Source organism: Delphinapterus leucas, chromosome X (genome assembly GCF_059928025.1).
Source record: "Delphinapterus leucas isolate spDelLeu-1000000601 "Yukka" chromosome X, BTC_Dleu_Yukka2, whole genome shotgun sequence".
In the NCBI taxonomy this organism is placed as follows: Eukaryota; Metazoa; Chordata; class Mammalia; order Artiodactyla; family Monodontidae; genus Delphinapterus; species Delphinapterus leucas.
Genome location: NC_143150.1, coordinates 91,927,778 through 91,946,085, shown reverse-complemented (window position 1 = coordinate 91,946,085; position 18,308 = coordinate 91,927,778). Strand labels below are relative to the sequence as shown.

Here is an 18,308-nt window from a genome sequence, read left to right as displayed (position 1 = left end):
AGTCCCTGGGCCTCTGTTATTAACCCTGAAGGCATGAAATGGAGAAGTCATTTTCTTTAATTGACCATGACTTTATAGTCAGTGGTCTATAGTCACTCTGTCTAAGCAGGCCCATGTGGGAGAAAGGAAAAAATGAATTTTCCAGAATAATGGGAAAGTCTGAATCCAAGGAATTTTCCTGGACTGCTGGGACTCAGTAAGGCAACACTGCCAAGGTACAAAGCAGCAGCCCTCAGGGCAGCACACTTTAAACACATGGTCATGAGGGTCTTACTAGCTGTCTTCCAGAATAAGCAACATGTTAGAGGAGCCTCTATGGAGATCTCTAATTGCTACTCAGCCAGCACAATGGTAAACCATATGTTTAATAGAAACAGGGGGAAAGAAATCCAATAACTCGTTTCCTGAGCAATCAAACAAAGTCAAACAAAGGAATACTAATGGTGGTATAGCTGAGGAAAAATTTTCTCTACCCTCTTAGACTCTGTTCTTGGGGCCTGTGAATTAAACTGACAAAAGACAGATTAACGGGAGAAAAGGCATGTTTCTTTATCGATGCTAATATTTTTATGTGCACAGGGGCTTCATAGAAACAAAGTGAAACCCAAAGGCAGTTAGATCTTTTAACAAAGGGCAATAAATTGTGGAGAAATGATTAGACAAGGAAAAGGGGTTTGGGTTCTTAGGGGCAGTAAACTGTGGGAAGGTGACTAGGAAATGTATGGTAGATAGGGTTGTTCAGTAGGATCTGTTATACAGACTCAAGTTGCTCTCTGATAAGAGTCTTGTCCTCTTCCTTGTATAGAAGAGGGGGACACATTTACAAATGGAAGTTTATGTCACTTTTACCATGGGAAATTTATGCCCTACTTTTAGGCAGAAAGGGGGAGTTCTTCCTTTGTCTGCTGCTTCTCAATTGCCTTCAACTCAAATCATCTTTATGCCAAAATGGCATATTTTAGGGTAGCATCCCCTTCATTGGTGATTATATCTATGCCTGCAAGGCAATCGATTTCATCTTTCCTTTGCAGATGGTAGACAGCAACAGGACACAGGAACCAATGAGAAACTCCCAGGAATTTGAGGCACAAAAGTGGGTTCACATCTCATTACTCCTTTCTCCATCTTCTTCTCTCCCTCAGTCTCTTTTCAGAATATAAGATGCTAAACTTTGACTCTTTCTTCATCCCGCCTCAGGATGTAGCTTTGGGGCAATAGGGGCAGCTGTGGCCTACAGGTAATGCTTGATCAAAGACGCTCTTTCTCAGGCCCTTCCTGGAACTCCTCCTCCTTGACTCCCATCCCTGCTTTTGGCTTCCCCAGGCCTCTGAGTCCTCTACTCAAATGGGGGAAGTTGGCCTCATCTATCACGGCCTCCGGATCTCTAGGCTATGCTAGGAAGTTCACTTCCTTATTCCAGTGATACAAGTATTATATTTTAAAGCCCTGTAAAACATTCTGATGCCTCTCAATGAAGGGGATCAGAATATGACACCCCAAATTATGCCACTTTGGCATAAGGATTATTTTGAACTGAAGACAATTGAGAAAAAGCAATCACAAGAAGAGTTCTCTCACAAGTTTCCCTTGTGAACATGTCCCCCTTTCCCATACCAGGAAGAGGACAAAAACACATCACTGAGACAGAGAAGGTACCAAGATGAGTCTGCATAAGCAAACCTGTTAAATAGCCTTTGTCCACCATTAATTTCCCCCACATATTTCCTAGTCACCTTCCTACATTTTATTGCCCCTGAAAGCCCAAACCCCCTTTCCTTTACCTAGTCACAGTTTATCACCCTTTGTTAAAATGGTATATAAGCACTCAAGCTTGATAAATTTTGGGGGATTTCACTTCTTTTCTGTGAAGCCCCCATGAATGAAAAACATATTAACATCAATTTCTCCTGTGAATCTATTGTTTGTCACTTTATTCGCAGGTCCCAGCTATAGAACAGAAGAGGAGAGAGTAAAAGTTTTTCTCCCCTAAATTACTGTCTGTCTCACTGTCTGTCTAGTTGATAAATATGTGTTGACTGGGACTTTCATGGTGGTCCAGTGGTTAAGACTTCACGCTCTCAATGCAGAGAGCCTAGGTTCAATCCCTGGTCAGGGAACTAGATCCCACATGCTGCAACTAAGAGTTCGCATGCCACAACTAAAGATCCCACATGCCACAATGAAGATCCCACATGCGGCAACAAAAATACCACGTGCCACAACTAAGAACTGACGCAGCCAAATAAATAAATTAAATATTTTTTAAAAATATGTATCGACTGACAGACTGCCAGGAGAGTCTACATGTACCAGAGCCTGTGACAGGTAAGAGCTCTCAGCTCAGAGGCAGCTGTGCCATGCTCATATGACAGAGCTTGGCAGCAAGTCTTAATGATTAGCCACAAAAGGAAAGTGCAAAGGGGCACAGTTTCTCTTTAGAGAGCTCCAAGATACCATCAATCTCTGTCCCAGCCTAGGGAAATCTGGAAAAAAAAAGTGCCTCAAGCACTAAGGAATGGGGAATGCAGGGGCAAAGTGGGTAATGAGTCAGAAAGGAATGTCTGCTAACCCACACTCACATACCTGCATGCCTATGTGAAGACAGCCCTGCATAAATTCTTTTACCCATACCATGTACTTCTGAGGGCATTTTTCCACGTGAGAATCTGCCCTGTGCTTTACAGAACAGTAAGTAGGTCACTTATTTGCTTTCGGATGTAACTCTGCAGAAGTGTGTTGTCACTGTGATATCTTTTTTTCTCTCATGCTTTCTCAGTATCACCAGCCTTGGCGTTCTTCGTTAGATAATAGATTGAAATTCATGCAGTGGCCCGAAAATCACTGCTCCAGAGGAAAATGGGGGAGGAGGTGGTCAATCAAAGCCTGGGCTAGTGGGTTTGGTGTTTTTGGTTGTTTGTCTTTAAATAAATGAGCCTAGAACAATATTTCCCAAATTCGAAAACAGATGCTTTTCAGAGTCAATTTCTTATGCAACAATATAAAAATAAGACATTAAATCCAGGAATGAGAAGTAATTCTCCAACATGGTTTTGTTTTGAATCTCTACCTCTTCACTTAGATACAGATTTGGGGAAAGAGCTCCATCTAAAGAGCCCATATTTCCATCTGTTACTTTAGATATCAGGTCAGAGTTAGTACTTTTAGAAAGCTTGACAGATCTCTTTGATGCAACAGGGGGAAAAAGACATACTCTCTAAGCAGTAGAATCCAAGATATCCCTGCTCTTTGTCTCCATGATGCAATGGGTCACTTTGGAGACTCTCAGCAAAATAAGCCCAAAATGGCCATCAGGATTAAGACATCTGCTGGCCAAAACAGCTGCAGAGCAGGTGGGTTCTCCATCCCAAGTTCCCATTCTCCTTGTGATTTCTCTTTAGTGCAAGAGGTGTGACAGAGAGCAAGATGACATGGGCAAAGCAGCATCTTCGTCATCCTTCTCATCTTGCCAAGGAACAACCCAACCAGGATTCTATGCATTTTTATGTGACAAAGAAATAAAATAAGGTAGAAAATTGTGGAAGAGGGAAATCAACTTTGGCCAAAGGTTCTCAAGCCCACCTCAGTCTTTGGTTAAAAAGTACACATACGGTTTTCTGGGGGGGGGGGGAGCGCGGAGACAGGGCAGGGGTTAGAGGTAAGCAGATAGAGGGGACACTTCTCTTAAGGCAATATGTAGAAAGCAAAATTTCTTGCCCTTGTAGAGAAAATTCATACTTCAGGGGAAAACTCTTTATTGCCTAAAGCACTTGTTTCCTACAGGAGCTATTATATAACTCTGTAAGTTGTAGAGAAGGGATAGACATGTGAATTCTGTCCTGCCTGGTTCAACTTACCTCCTTCATTGTGGGGGGCTGGGGGCGGGGAATGTTTGCCTCCATTTGTAATTCATTTCAACATTCTTTACTCCCTATAAATCTGGGCTGCTTCTTTTTTAAATCAGTTATAACACGTGCCTAGTTCCCTCAGTTATTACGAGTAAAATAAAATCTTTAACACATGTTCATTTTTATGTCTGTATAAGGATCAGGATTTTACCTTTTTTCTAAAAATTGTCTTGGAACACCCTTGTAAGACTTCTTTATTGGGTAGCAGCAGAAGGAAACGTGGTGGAGCCCTTCAGGCGGCAGGAGGCTAGCACGGGGTCATCTGATCTACAGGTAAGGGGAGCGAACTGGCTCTTCTCAGGGGACATGCCCTTTCTCCCCTCTAATCTTACAGGTTAATACCACCATCCAAAACATGAATTTAGTCACCTTTCAGGAGAAGGCATCCGTTCCATTTTCGAAGGCATTACTTCTGGCTCCTCTCTCCACTTGCAGGTTTCTCACGCTCTCGATTTGCAGATCGCTGTGTGGGAGAGCTGCAGCTTCACCCAGTGGGCAGGGCTGGGTTTCTGTTATCCGGCCTGCAACCCCCTGCGCTCTGCCAACACACAATGATCAGTGGCATTCCTGAAATTCCTGACATAGCAGAGAAGCCAGGCTTGGCCCTGCAAACGCCCTTGAACTGTGGTTCTGACCCTAATGGGGCATTTATCTTTTATTCACAGCCAGAGGTTAGGACCTATTTATGTAAATCCTCCGCCAAGGGTCAATTCATCTTGACCCCCTGGTTTTCATTTCTCTAATTGTCTCAGGTATTTTTTAGACCCCTTGGAAACTCTTCATTCAGTGAAAAGCTTCGGGGTCAGTAAGAATTCAGTTACAAAGGGAAGGGGTGGAGGGCTGGAAGAGTTGAGAAGGCTTCCTTTGAAGTGTTCTAAGAAGCTTTCAGAGGCCACCCAGTTGACAAAGTAAAAACAGCAATGACCTTATGCACCCCATTTTATTCACGAAAAGTAAGCTTTCTTGAAATGGTATCCTCACCTAAGAAGTTGCTTAGAGCACACATTGTCCAATTTCAGTTTCCTAGAGCACGTATTGTCCAGTCACAGCGGTGGTAAGAGGTTGGGAAAGGAGCTATTAGAATGGAGGGCCTCTGGGCGGGCACTGGCTCCGAAGACAATTGTTCCCACTTAATGGGCCCCAGCATCCTCCTAGCTTTGCATTTTAAAAGGAGGCCCCAGAATAGTGAGAAAATACTTTATTCCTAAGAACCGACCCAGGTTACAGGGATTTCAGGCCACATGGGAAGCCAGCAGGGGAGATATTTAGAGGTCAACAGGTCTTTGGGGGGCCCTCAAATCATCTTGATTGAGAGCCTTGTACTCTAGCTTCCAACTCCCAGTAATGAAGACTTTGAGGGAAGGAATCAATTGGAAAGCAGCCCAACTGTTTAACAACCTTGACGGCGAATTTCTCCTTTTCACTAACTGGATTTTCGCCTTCTGTACTTTAAGCCTGTTGAATTTTTCCATTTTCAATTGAGAGTTGGTGGGCAGAATCTTCTCTTTAAAAAAAAAAACTTTTTTCTTTATTTGCTGTCAACATTTTATTATGAAAAATGTCTAACATACAGGAAAGTTGAACAAATAGTACTGTGAACACCCCATATACCCACAATTTAAATTCAACAAATGCTGACCTTTTGGTATATTTGCTTTGTCTATATACACACTGTACATACATATTTGCTTTATGTATGTATATACATTTTTTTGCTGGTCTATTTAAAAGTAAATTGGAGACCTAAATGTAAGACAGAATACTATAAAACTCTTAGAGAAAAACATAGGCAGAACACTCTTTGACATAAATCACAGCAAGATCTTTTGGGATCCACCTCCTAGAGTAATGAAAATAAAAATAAACAAATGGAACCTAATTAAACTCAAAAGCTTTTGCAAGCAAAGGAAACCATAAATGAGATGAAAAGACAACCCTCAGAATGGGAGAAAATATTTGCAAACGAAAAACTGACAAAGGATTAATCTCCAAAATACACGAACAGCTCATGCAGCTCAATATCAAAAAAACAAACAACCTAATCAAAAAATGGGCAGGAGACCTAAACACACATTTCTCCAAAGAAGACATACAGATGGCCAAGAGGAACATGAAAAGATGCTCAACATCACTAGTTATTAAAGAAATGCAAGTCAAAACTACAATAAGGTATAACCTCACACCGATTAGAATAGGCATCATTAGAAAATCTACAAACAATAAATGCTGGAGAGGGTGTGGAGAAAAGGGAACCCTCCTGCACTGTTGGTGGGAATGTAAATTGATACAGCCACTGTGGAGAACAGTATGGAGGTTCCTTAAAAAACTAAAAATAAAACTACCATACGACCCAGCAATACCACTACTGGGCATATACACTGAGAAAACCATAATTCAAAAAGACACATGCACCCCAATGTTCATTGCAGCACTACTTACAAGAGCCAGGTCATGGAAGCAACCTAAATGTCCATCGACAGACGAATGGATAAAGAAGATGTGGTACATATACACAATGGAATATTAGCCACAAAAAGGAATGAAATTGGGTCATTTGTAGAGACGTGGATGGACCTAGAGACTGTCATACAGAGTGAAGTAAGTCAGAAAGAGAAAAACAAATATCATGTATTAATGCATATATGTGGAATCTGAAAAAATTGGTATAGACGATCTTATTTACAAAGCAGAAATAGAGACACCGACGTAGAGAATAAACATATGGGTGTCAAGGGGGAAAGGGGGGTGTGGGATGAATTGGGAGATTGGGATTGACATATATACACTACTGATACTATGTATAAAATAGATAACTAATGAGAACCTACTATAGAGCACAGGGAACTCTACTCAGTGCTCTGTGGTGATCTAAATGGGAAGGAAATCCAAAAAAGAGGGGATATATGTATACATATAGCTGATTCACTTTGCTGTACAGTAGAAACTAACACAACATTGTAAAGCAACTATACTCCAATAAAAATTTTTAAAAATAAATAAAAAACAAAAAGACAACACACAGAACGGGAGAAAATATTTGCAAATGAAGCAACCAACAAAGGATTAATCTCCAAAATATACAAACAGCTCATGCAGCTCAATTAATCTCCAAAATATACAAACAGTTCATGCAGCTCAATATCAAAAAAAACCAAACAACCCAATCCAAAAATGGGCAGAAGACCTAAACAGACATTTCTCCAAAGAAGATATACAGATGGCCAACAAGCACATGAAAAGATGCTCAACATCACTAATTATTAGAGAAATGCAAATCAAAACTACAATGAGGGGGTTTCCCTGGTGGCGCAGTGGTTGAGAGCCCGCCTGCCGACGCAGGGGACACAGGTTCATGCCCCGGTCCGGGAAGATTCCACATGCCGCGGAGCGGCTGGGCCCGTGAGCCATGGCCGCTGGGCCTGCACTCCGGAGCCTGTGCTCCGCAAAGGGAGAGGCCACAACAGTGAGAGGCCTGCGTACCACACACAAAAAAAAAAACTACAATGAGGTATCACCTCACACCAGACAGAATGGCCATCATCAAAAAGTCTACAAACAATAAATGCTGGAGAGGGTGTGGAGAAAAGGGAACCCTCTTGCACTGTTGGTGGGAATGTAAATTGATACAGCCACTATGGAGAACAGTATGGAGGTTCCTTAAAAAATTAAAAATAGAACTACCATGTGACCCAGCAATCCCACTCCTGGGTATATACCCAGAAAAGACAAAAACACTAATTCGAAAAGATACATACACCCCAATATTCATAGCAGCACTATTTATAATAGCCAAGACATGGAAGCAACTTAAATGTCCATCAAGAGAGGATGGATAAAGAAGATGTGGTATATATATATATACAATGGAATACTACTCATCCATAAAAAAGAATGAAATAATGCCATTTGCAGCAACATGGATGGACCTAGAGAGTATCATACTAAATGAAGTAAGTCAGAAAGAGACAAATACCATATGATATCACTTATATGTAGAGTCTAAGAAAATGATACAAATCAACTTATTTACAAAACAGAAACAGACTCACAGACATAGAAAACAAACTTATGGTTACCAAAGTGGAAAGGGGGTGGGAGAGGGATAAATTAGGAGTTTGACATTAACATACACACACTGCTATATATAAAATAGATAATCAACAAGGACCTACTGTATAGCACTGGGAACTCTACTGTAATAACCTATATGGGAAAAGAATCTGAAAAGGAATGGATATATGTATAACTGAATCACTTTGCTGTTCACCTGAAGCTAACACAATATTGTAAATCAACTATTCTCCAATATAAAATAAAAATTAAATAAAATGATAAAATTCCTAAAAGACTGCATTATAAAAATAAAAGTAAATTGGAGACATCATGACACTTCACCCCAAACACTTTAGCCTGCATATCCTAATATAAGTTCATTCTCATATATAGCTATCACAGAACGAGCACCCCTAAGAAAATTAACAGTAATTCCATAATATCATTTAACTCTTAGAATACCCAGACCATAGTCAAATCACCCCAATTTCCATCATAATGTCTTATAGCAGTTTCTTTTTTAAACCAGGATCCAATCACAATTCATACATTTGGTTTCTTTAGTCTTTTTGGAATAGTCCCCCTACTTCTTTTTATAAATGACATTATCTTTTTGAAGAGACTTTATAGGAAGTCTCACATTCTGGACTTGTCTGATTATTTCCTTGTGGTGATATTTAACTTGTTCTTCTCTCTGCTAGATTTCCTGTTGTTATGAGTTGAATTGTGTCTGTCCCCTGAAATCATATGTTGAAGCTGAAGGTGTGCAGAATTTGTCACCTTAAAATCTGCCCCTTTGGCATAAGGATTATTTTTGGTTGATTATTTTTTAAGAAAGTGCAGACATAGGAAAAGCTCTGAAAACCAAGTAGAAGTTACTCTTTGTAAGGGACATTTACATTTATAAGGGAGGTCTCCATTTGTAAGGGTGTCTCCCTCTCTGTACCAGGAAGAGATGATGACTAAATCTCTGGAAACTCTTATCAGTGGAGAAGGCACGGACTCAAATATTCATTAACAACCATACCCTTTTTTACTTCATTTTCCTTGTGCTTTTCCTGGTAGCCTACCATAACTGCCTCCCCTGTCCTCCCATCTGTCTTTGTCTTTAGCTGGAGATGGTATTTAAGGTGGTGGCTTGAGCCACTTGGGGGGATTACTCAGCTTTCCTGGGTCTCTCCCATGTAAATTGGCAGTATACATGTTCTTAAACTTCTGTTTGTTTCTCTCCTGTTCATCTGTCTTTTTATTACAGGGAGGTCTCAGCCAAGAACCTAGAAAGGTAGAGGGAAATTTATTTTTCCTCCTCTATAAGGCCCTAACCCCCAGTGCTTTAGAATATGACCTTATTTGGAAATAGTGTCGTTGTAGACGTAATTAGTTAGGATGAGGTCATACTGGAGTAGGGTGGGTCCCTAATCCAAAATGACTGGTGTCCTTATAAAAGGAAAAATGTGGAGATAGATGTGCACACAGGGACAACACCATGTGAACATGAAGGCAGAGATCAAGGTGATGCTTCTACACATCAAGGAAGATGAAAGATTGCCAACAAACCATCAGAAGCTAGGAGAGAGGCATGGAACAGATCCTCACAGACCTCAGAAGGAACCAACCCTACCCACACCTTAATCTCATACTTCCAGTCTCCAGAACTGTGAGATAATAAATTTCTGTTGTTTAAACCACTCAGTTTGTGGTACTGTGTTATGGCAGCCTAGTAAACTAGGCTATAAACTGGATGTTAGGTCTAGAGGCTTGATTAGATTCAGGTTAAACATTTTTGGCAAGAATGCTACCTAGGTGACACTGTGGTCTTCATATTGCATCACATCATATTATACCACATAGCCTCAGTCTACCTCACTGTAAGTGGTGTTAACTATGATCACAGGGTTAAGGTCATGACAACCAAGCTAAGTTTTTCTCTTTGTAATTAAAAAGGAACTTGAGGGGTGATACTTAGATACCACATAAGTATACGGCCTCCATCAATGTCACCCAATTGTTTTAGCATTCCTTAATGATCCTTGCCTGAATGGATTATATTCTTGGAAGATGCCAAAATGATGCTACTGTAAAAATTCATTTGCAACTGTTAGCTGGCATTCTTCTATAAAGAAGAATCAAAAGGAGACAAACAAGTTTTTCCTTAAAAGTCAGGGTAAACACTTAACTCTTTCCTTTGGTTGCCAATTTTCAGAATAAAGTGTTTGTATAATAGTCATCACCAATCACTAATGAGTTTTTTCTCTCATTTGAGTGTCATGATGGACTCATGATACTCATGGTTTTAATTTATTCAATCATCATAAGCAAAGGCATTCATTATTCCTCTTGATGCTCAACTGTTCCCATTGGTCTTTTGGTGCTTTCTTAATTTCTGGCATAAGAAGCCCCAGCCTCACCTTATATATTGTCTGTACCAAGCCAGAAATAAGCCATTTCTCCAAGAAGCACTGTTTCCTTCTATTAGGGAATTTAGAAACCAAGATCTGGTTTCAATGTAAGCTTATTGCTATTGGGATGTCATTGCTTCTAGACCAGAGAAGTGAACAGCGCTATGAAATAGATGGGCCAGCTTCATGGGCAAGCTACCAGGACAGTCACACAGGCACTTGTGCCCAGAAGGGCCGTGTGCTTGGAATTTAATACTCTGTAATCACTGTCTTCAAATTATTTGCAATTTTATCTTTATATTTGGTCAGTAGAGTCCAATGTGATAATGGAGCATGCGCCAGGGGCTTGGAGCCTCAGTTCATGCTTGGGTCCCCAGGACAGGTTCCCAGGGGCTGCTCCTGTGCCTCCTGGTGCCCTGGGCCCTGCCCAGCCTCCCCATCTCCAACCCTTCCTAGCAACCACTGTTGGCTGCCCTCTGTCCCGAATGGGAGCCTGGGTGTGAGTGTAGGGAAGGTCAGGGTTGGGTGCATTTGCCCCACAACATCTTGGGACAAGGCATGGTGGTGGTGTCCCCACCCCAGGTTAGCAGTGCCACATCACATTTAGCAGGTGACCAAGCAAGGATAGCCTCTCCCCCACCACCAATCCAGATCACTAGTGTATCCCAGCACTAAAGTTCCAATATGCTTGGAGGTCTCCCATTAGCTGTTGAGTTGGAGCAGCAGGCCCATAGGAAGGGGAAATGGCTGGCTTGACTTCCCTGCCCCTGGCCCGGGGTGTACATCATATCACATTAGTCATGCCCCATTGTCATAGGGCAGGGCCCCTGGGAGCCTGGGAGCATCTGTACTTGCCTCCTGAGTATCCCATGCAAAGGGATACCTTTTCTTCCTCCTTCGCATTTCCTAAATCTGGTTTGTGTTAGTCTCTTCCGGCCAGCTCAAGACAGTCTCCAGGATAAGTCACAAAATACAAATTGTGACGTTTCAGCTATTCCACATGCAAGTCAAATGCTCTTACATTTGCTTTTAAAACTGACATTGTACAATATAAAGACTAAGGGTAAAATTCATGCTAATAATTTAAATTTTTAATTTTTCTTTACTTAGAACACCATTAAATGGGCAAATAAAAAACACCATGACAAGTTGAGTGAGTGAGAGACTGTAGAAGAAAGGAAAAGCCTTTATGTTTTACCTTTAATGGCACTTTATTCCTGGTTTTCGAACAAATAGCCCCACGTTTTCGTTTTGCACTGGGCCACACAAATTATGTCGCTGGTCCTGAAAAATACATATACGCTTTATATTTTTATATATATAATAACTTATATATTATATATATATTAATCATGATATCATGCTTGATATATATGATATATATTAATCATGAGATCATACTGATATTTTCCATTCAAATTTAACATTATAAGGCTTTTTCAAAAGTTATTTTATACATGTATTTATTTCCTATTATACTGAAGATTTTAGTTCTATATATAATTAACATAATTACTTATTTGCTTTATCTATAATACAAACATACACCTACATGAGTTTCAAAATTTCAATACCAATGTTACCACTAACAATAAAACTACAAAGTAACATTTAAGATTCTTTTCACTTCTTTTTGACTTCAGTACAGTTGAAATACTATGTTCATAAATTATTTGAAATAATTCTTGTCTCTGAGCAATTCTGTTACCTTTGATATAGAGTCAGGTTTATTCGTTTCTTTCCAATTTTAGGCTTTGCTTTGTCTTCTTTTTTATTTCATTGCATTTTTTGGAAGTTAAACATTTATATATTTCAAAAGTCAAGCTATATAAAAAGGCATACTCAGGGAAATCTCTCTCCAATTCCTATTCTCTCCTCTTCAGCCCCTTCCCAAGCTCTCTACAGGTAACTGTTTCTATTAGTTTCTGGTATTTGGGGGGAGGGGAGAGCAAACATATACACATATTCTTACTTCCTTTCTTTTATATACAAAAGATAAAACACTATATAAATGCTCTGCACATCTTTTTAGCAAAATAACCTCCATATCAGTACATAGTCAACTTCTCATTCTTTTTATACAATTGTATAATACTTCATTATGAGGCTATACCTTTGTTTATTCAATAGGTCCTTTATTGGTGGACATTTCAGAGTTCCACTCTTCATTATTAAACATAATGCCACAATAAATAACCTTGTGCATTTATTATTTCATAATTATAGAAGCATACCTACCAGGTAAATTCCTAGCAGTGAGATTGCTAAGTCAAGGGGTAAGTGTAATTTTGTTAGATAAACCAAATTCCCTTCCTTGGGAATTGTACCATGTTGCACTCCCACCAGCAATGTATGAGAGTACTTGTTTCTTCACAGGCCTGTCAACAGTGTGTTCTGTCAAACTTGAGGATTTTAGCCAATGTGATTTTGGTAAAATGGTAACAGTGTAGTTTTAATTGGCATTCCTATTATTATGAGTGAAAGTAAGCATCTTTTCAAATGTTCATTTGCATTTCTCTGCGAACTCTGCCATTTGACAATTTTTTCTATCAAGATTTTAGACTGTTTTGTCTTCATTGTTAAGATCTCTTTATTTATTAGGGAAATTAATCTTTTGTCTGTCATATACATGTCAAATATTTTCTCCAGGTTTACATTTGATTATGACTATGTGTTTTTAATGTAAGAAAATGTATTAATCTTTTATTGATTGATTCTAAATGTTGAGTCAGTTCAAAAAGCTTTCTCTACTCCCATATTAAAAAGAAATACAAGGAACTTCTGGTTTGGGCCAAGATGGAGTGCCTCATTCCTCCCAGGGCTTTCCCTTTACAACTAAGAAAGCCTGGCTATAACACAACAAACAAGCTTAGGAAGACTCTGAAAGGTGGAAAGAAGTCAAACTTCCCAGGGACCTGAAACATGACAACGCAGGGGAGATCCCTGGGTTTCCTTACTGCCTCCATTATATCCCAGATAGGGCCCGGTAGAAACCTCAAACCAAGAATTGCCAACAGGTACAGATAAAAGAAAAAGCTTCAAGAAAAGCTGGATACCCCTAGTTGAGGGACCAGAAAAAGGATGGCAAAACAACAGAAAACTCTTTTGGCAACACCGGCACTACTCCAACCAACCAACAGAAAAAAAGCACGTCTCCTTATGTGGGATCTTCCAAGCCCCACTGGAAGAAGCAGGTGGTGTTCTAATTTCCCTGCAGGGGTACTGATGGGGCTGAGCAGAGAGCTGAGCTTCTATCCCCGTGCAAGGAAGCAGGCAGTGCTCTGATTCCCCCCCCATAGGGTAGTATCAGCAGATCCAGCAGTGAGCTGAGCCTCCACCCCCACTGGGTAGTAGGGGGACTTAACGAGGCAGTGAGAAATGAAACTAGTCAGTACTCTGATCTCCCCCCATCCCAAGTGTTAGCAGGGCCCAGCAGTGGGGAACTAAGTATCCACCCCCATCTGGCATCAATGACACTGGACAAGGTGGTGCTAATCAGGTCTAGTCAGTGCTACACCATCCACTATTCTCCTGCTTCTTGTGTCAGCATGGTCCAGTAGGAAGCTGAATCTCCACAGCAACCCAGTAGCAACAAGATTGAATAAGGTGGTGTGAAACAGGGCTAGCAGGCATTCCTTTTCTCTCCCGTCTGCTTCCATCAGCAGGTCCCAGTGGAGAGGTGGGCCTCCAGTACCACCCAACATTAATGATGAGGCTGAATGAGGTGGTGAGAGGTGAGCTAACCCAAACTTTGCTTTCTCCCTCCCCTAGTATCAGTGGGACCCAGTCAGGAGATGAACCTCCATCCCTACCAGGCATCAACAAGGCAGAAGGAGGTGGTGAGAGGTGAGGTTTGTTGGCATTCCACTTTCCCCTTCCTCTCCCTGTATGTTTGAGGGGCTCAGCACAAAGCCAAGCTACTGCCCCTACCCTGTAGCAAAAAAGCAGTGAGTCAACCCTTGGCTTTACCCCTCATTAATGTCAGTGGGAACCAGCGGGGAGCTGAGCTTACATCCACACTAGGAGGCAATGAGATGTCATGAGTCAGTGCCCTATTTTCACTGGGAAGGTGTCCATGGAGCCAAGGTGGGAGCTGAACTTCCAGCCCACATATCTAAAATATGGCAGTGGAGTCACTGCCTACTTTTGCTGGGGTAGTATCATCGGGCACCAGAGGGAAGCTGAACATATACACCACTCAGCCCTCCTGCTACAACTCAACCAGGGGACTGATTGTTTAAAAAAAAAAAAAGAATTAATAGGATCCAGAGTCTACTGATATAGTATCCAAAGTTTTCAGGATACAATCAAAAAGTCACTCATCATACCAAGAACCGGAAAATCACAACATGAATGAGAAAAGACCATCAACAGACACCAACATGGAAATGAATCAGATGATGGAATGATATGACAAGAATTTTAAAGTAACCATCATAAAAATGCTTCAACAGGCAGTTACAAATTCTCTTCAAACAAATAAAAAAATATAGAAAATATCAGCAAAGAAATACAAGTTATATGAGAAAACCAAATAGAGATTACAGAACTGAAAAATACAATAATAAAAAGAATGGAGATGACAGAAGCAAAAATCTGTGAATTTGAGGACACATCAATAGAATTTTCCCAATCTGAACAACAAGAGAAAAGAATGAACAGTCTCAGAGACTAATGGAGTAATAACAAAAGATCTAACATTTGTATCATGGGATAGCAGAAAAGAGAGAGAGAGAATGGAACTGAAAATATTTTTGAGGAAATAATGGCTGAAAACTTCCCAAATGTGGTGAATTCAAGAAGACTCAAGAAACTGAGTGAAACTCAAACAGGGATAAACCTAACAAAATTCATGTCAAGACACAAAACTTCTGAAAAGTTTTGAAAACCAAAAAGAAAAAAAAAAGAAATCATGAAAGCAGCCAGAGAGAAATAATGCATTACTTATAGTGGAATACCAATTTGAATCACAGGGTATTTCTTAAAGGAAACCATGGAGGCCAGCAGGAAATAGCACAATATTTTTCAAGTAGTGAAAGAAAAGATCTGTCAATTGTGAATTCTATATCAAGTGAAAATATCATTCAGGAATTAAGAGGAAGTAAAGGCATTCTTGGTCAAAGGAAACTAAGAAAATTTGTTACTAGCAAACCTACCTTTAAAGAATGGCTAAAGAAGTTTCTCTAAATAGCAAAGATGATAGGAGAAGAAGGCTTGGAACTTCAAAACGGAAAGAAGAACATCAGAATGGGTAAAAGCAAGAAATTAGAAATAGAAGAACAAAATAAACCCAAAGGAAGCAGAGGAAGGGAAAAAATAAAGATATGAGCAGAAATCAATGAAATTAAAAACAGGTACATAAGACAGAAAATCAATGAAACAGAAAGTTCTTCTTAAGAAATTGATAAAAACTGATAAACCTTTAGCAAGACTGACAAAGAGGAAAAAAGAGAGAAGACACATATCATCAATATAAGAAATAAAACATCGGATATTATTTCAGATCCTGAAGGCATTAAAAGGATAATAAAGGAATACTATGAACTGTATGCTCATAAATTTGAAAACTTAGAAGGGGACCAGTTCCTCCAAATCCACAAACTACCATACTCAACCTCAATAAAACAGGCAACCTAAATAGTCCTATAAGCACTGAAAAAAATGAATTTGTAATTAAAAAGCTCCTGAATGGTTTCACTGGGAATTCTACCAAACATTTACAGAAGAATTAACACCAATTTTACATAATCTTTTCCAGAAAATAGCAGATGGGAACACTCTCCAACTCATTTTATGATGCTAATATTACCCAGATACCAAAACCAAAGACAGTAACAAGAAAAAGAAAAGAAAAAGAAAAACTGTAGAACAATATCTCTCATGAACTTAAACACAAAAAGTCCTCAATAAAATATTAGCAAATCTAATCCAGCAATATATAAAAGTAATTATACACCATAACCAAGTGGGATTTATTCTAAGTGTGAAAGGCTGGTTCAACATTTGAATACCAGAATAGCTATAATAAAAGACAAGAGTACAAACACCTAATGTTTGCAAAGATGTGGAGAAACTGGATCACTCATACATGGCTAGTGGGAATGGAAAATGGTACAGCCGCTCTGATAAAGAGGGCAGCACCTTCTTAGAAAACTAAACATGGCTTACCATACAACCCAGAAATTGCGCTATTTGGCATATATCCCAAAGAAATGAACACTTATGTTCGTACAAATATCTGTATACAAATGTTCATATAAGCTTTATTAATAATAATCTAAAACTGGAAATAACCCAAATGTTCTTCAGTGGGGGACTGGTTAAACAAACTGTGATACGTCCATACCAATGGAACACCACTTAGCAATAAAAAGGAACAAACTGTCGATACAGCAACAGTTTGGATGGATCTCAAGGGAATTAGGCTGAGAGAAAAAAGCCAATCCCAAAAGGTCACATACTACATGGCTTTATCTATACAACATTCTTGAAATTATAAAATTATAGAAATGGAGACCAGATTAGTAGTGGCCATAGGTCAGGGATAAGGGAGGAGAGTGTGACTATAAAAGACAACATGAGGGATCCCTGTGGTGATACAACTGTTCTGTATCTTGACTGTATCCTGGTTGTGATATTGTACTGTAGGTGTGTTAGTCTGCTCAGGCCTCCATAACAAAATACCATAGACTGGTGGTTTAAGCAACAGACATTTATTTCTCACAGTTCTGAAGGCTATGAAATCTAAAATCAAGGTCCTGACAGATTCAGTTTATTGTAAGGGCCCTCTTCCTGGCTTGCAAATGGCTACCTTCTTGCTGTATCCTGACACGGCCAAGAGAGAGAACTCTGGTGTCTCTTCCTCTTCTTATAAGGGTACTAATACCATCATGGGGGCCCCACTCTCATGACCTCATCTAAACCTAATTAACTCACAAAGGCCCTACCTCCAAATATTATCACATTAGGGGTTAGGGCTTCAACATATGAATTTTGGGAGAGAACATTCAGTCCATAACACGGTTTCTTTTTATTACTGTGATAAATTTTTATTATTGTGATAGCATGAAGTTTGCCATTCTGACCATTTTTAACAGCATAATTTAGTAGCATTAAGCACATTCACAGTGTGATATAACCATCACTGCTATCTATTTCCAAAACTTTTCCATCACTCAAAACAAAAACTCTATAACCATTAAATAATAACTCCCCATTTCCCCTCTCAGCCCCTGGCAACTTCTATTCTACTTTCTGTCTCTGAATCTGCCTGTTTGTACTATAGTTTTGCAAGATGTTATCATTGGGGAAAACTGCTAAAGGCTACACAGGATCTCTCTGTATTATTTCTTACAACTGTATATGAATCCACAATTATCCCAAAATTTTTAAAAAGAAATTAATTCATGTTTTTGTCTATTATTTTTATTATTATTAAAATCTCTGATCCATTTACTAATTAACCTCTTAATCTCCTGCACTAGTGCTGCATCACATGGTGGCAACCACTCCTCTCCCCTAGTCAAACGTGTGGCATGTGGCAACAACTCCTCTACCCGAGTCAAACCTTTTTACATTGGATCAAATAATTTTGGTCTTTTCAACTCCTCTCATGCCCACTTTCTACCTCTTAACCATTTTAGTGAATGTTCCAGAAGACAACATACTTTCAAGGAAAGACAGAAATTGGAACAGCCACAAAATGAATACATAACACTAACAAGCAACTACAATGACGACAGCAGGAAAAACTACAATGATTTATTAACTGCTAGGAATTCTAGATAATTACAGCTGTCCCTTGGTATCCACAGGGGATTGGCTCCAGGACCCCCTGTGGACACCAAAATCCATGGATTCTCAAGTCCCTTATATAAAATGTCATGGCAGGATATTTGCATATAACCTATGCACATCTTCCCGTATACTTTAAATCATCTCTAGATTACTT

At 39.6% G+C, this 18,308-nt stretch overlaps 1 long non-coding RNA gene across 1 annotated transcript in view; it reads right to left on the bottom strand.

Moving 5' to 3' along the window:
• LOC111165583 (uncharacterized) overlaps positions 1 to 18,308 on the bottom strand; it is a 101,157-nt gene that overhangs the window by 10,629 nt on the left and 72,220 nt on the right. Inside the window, exons 3-4 of the long non-coding RNA XR_004024906.2 lie at positions 11,556 to 11,641; positions 4,275 to 4,443 (exon numbers count right to left, since the gene is read on the bottom strand). This is a non-coding gene — a long non-coding RNA (uncharacterized LOC111165583). The remainder of the gene's footprint in view (positions 1 to 4,274; positions 4,444 to 11,555; positions 11,642 to 18,308) is intronic.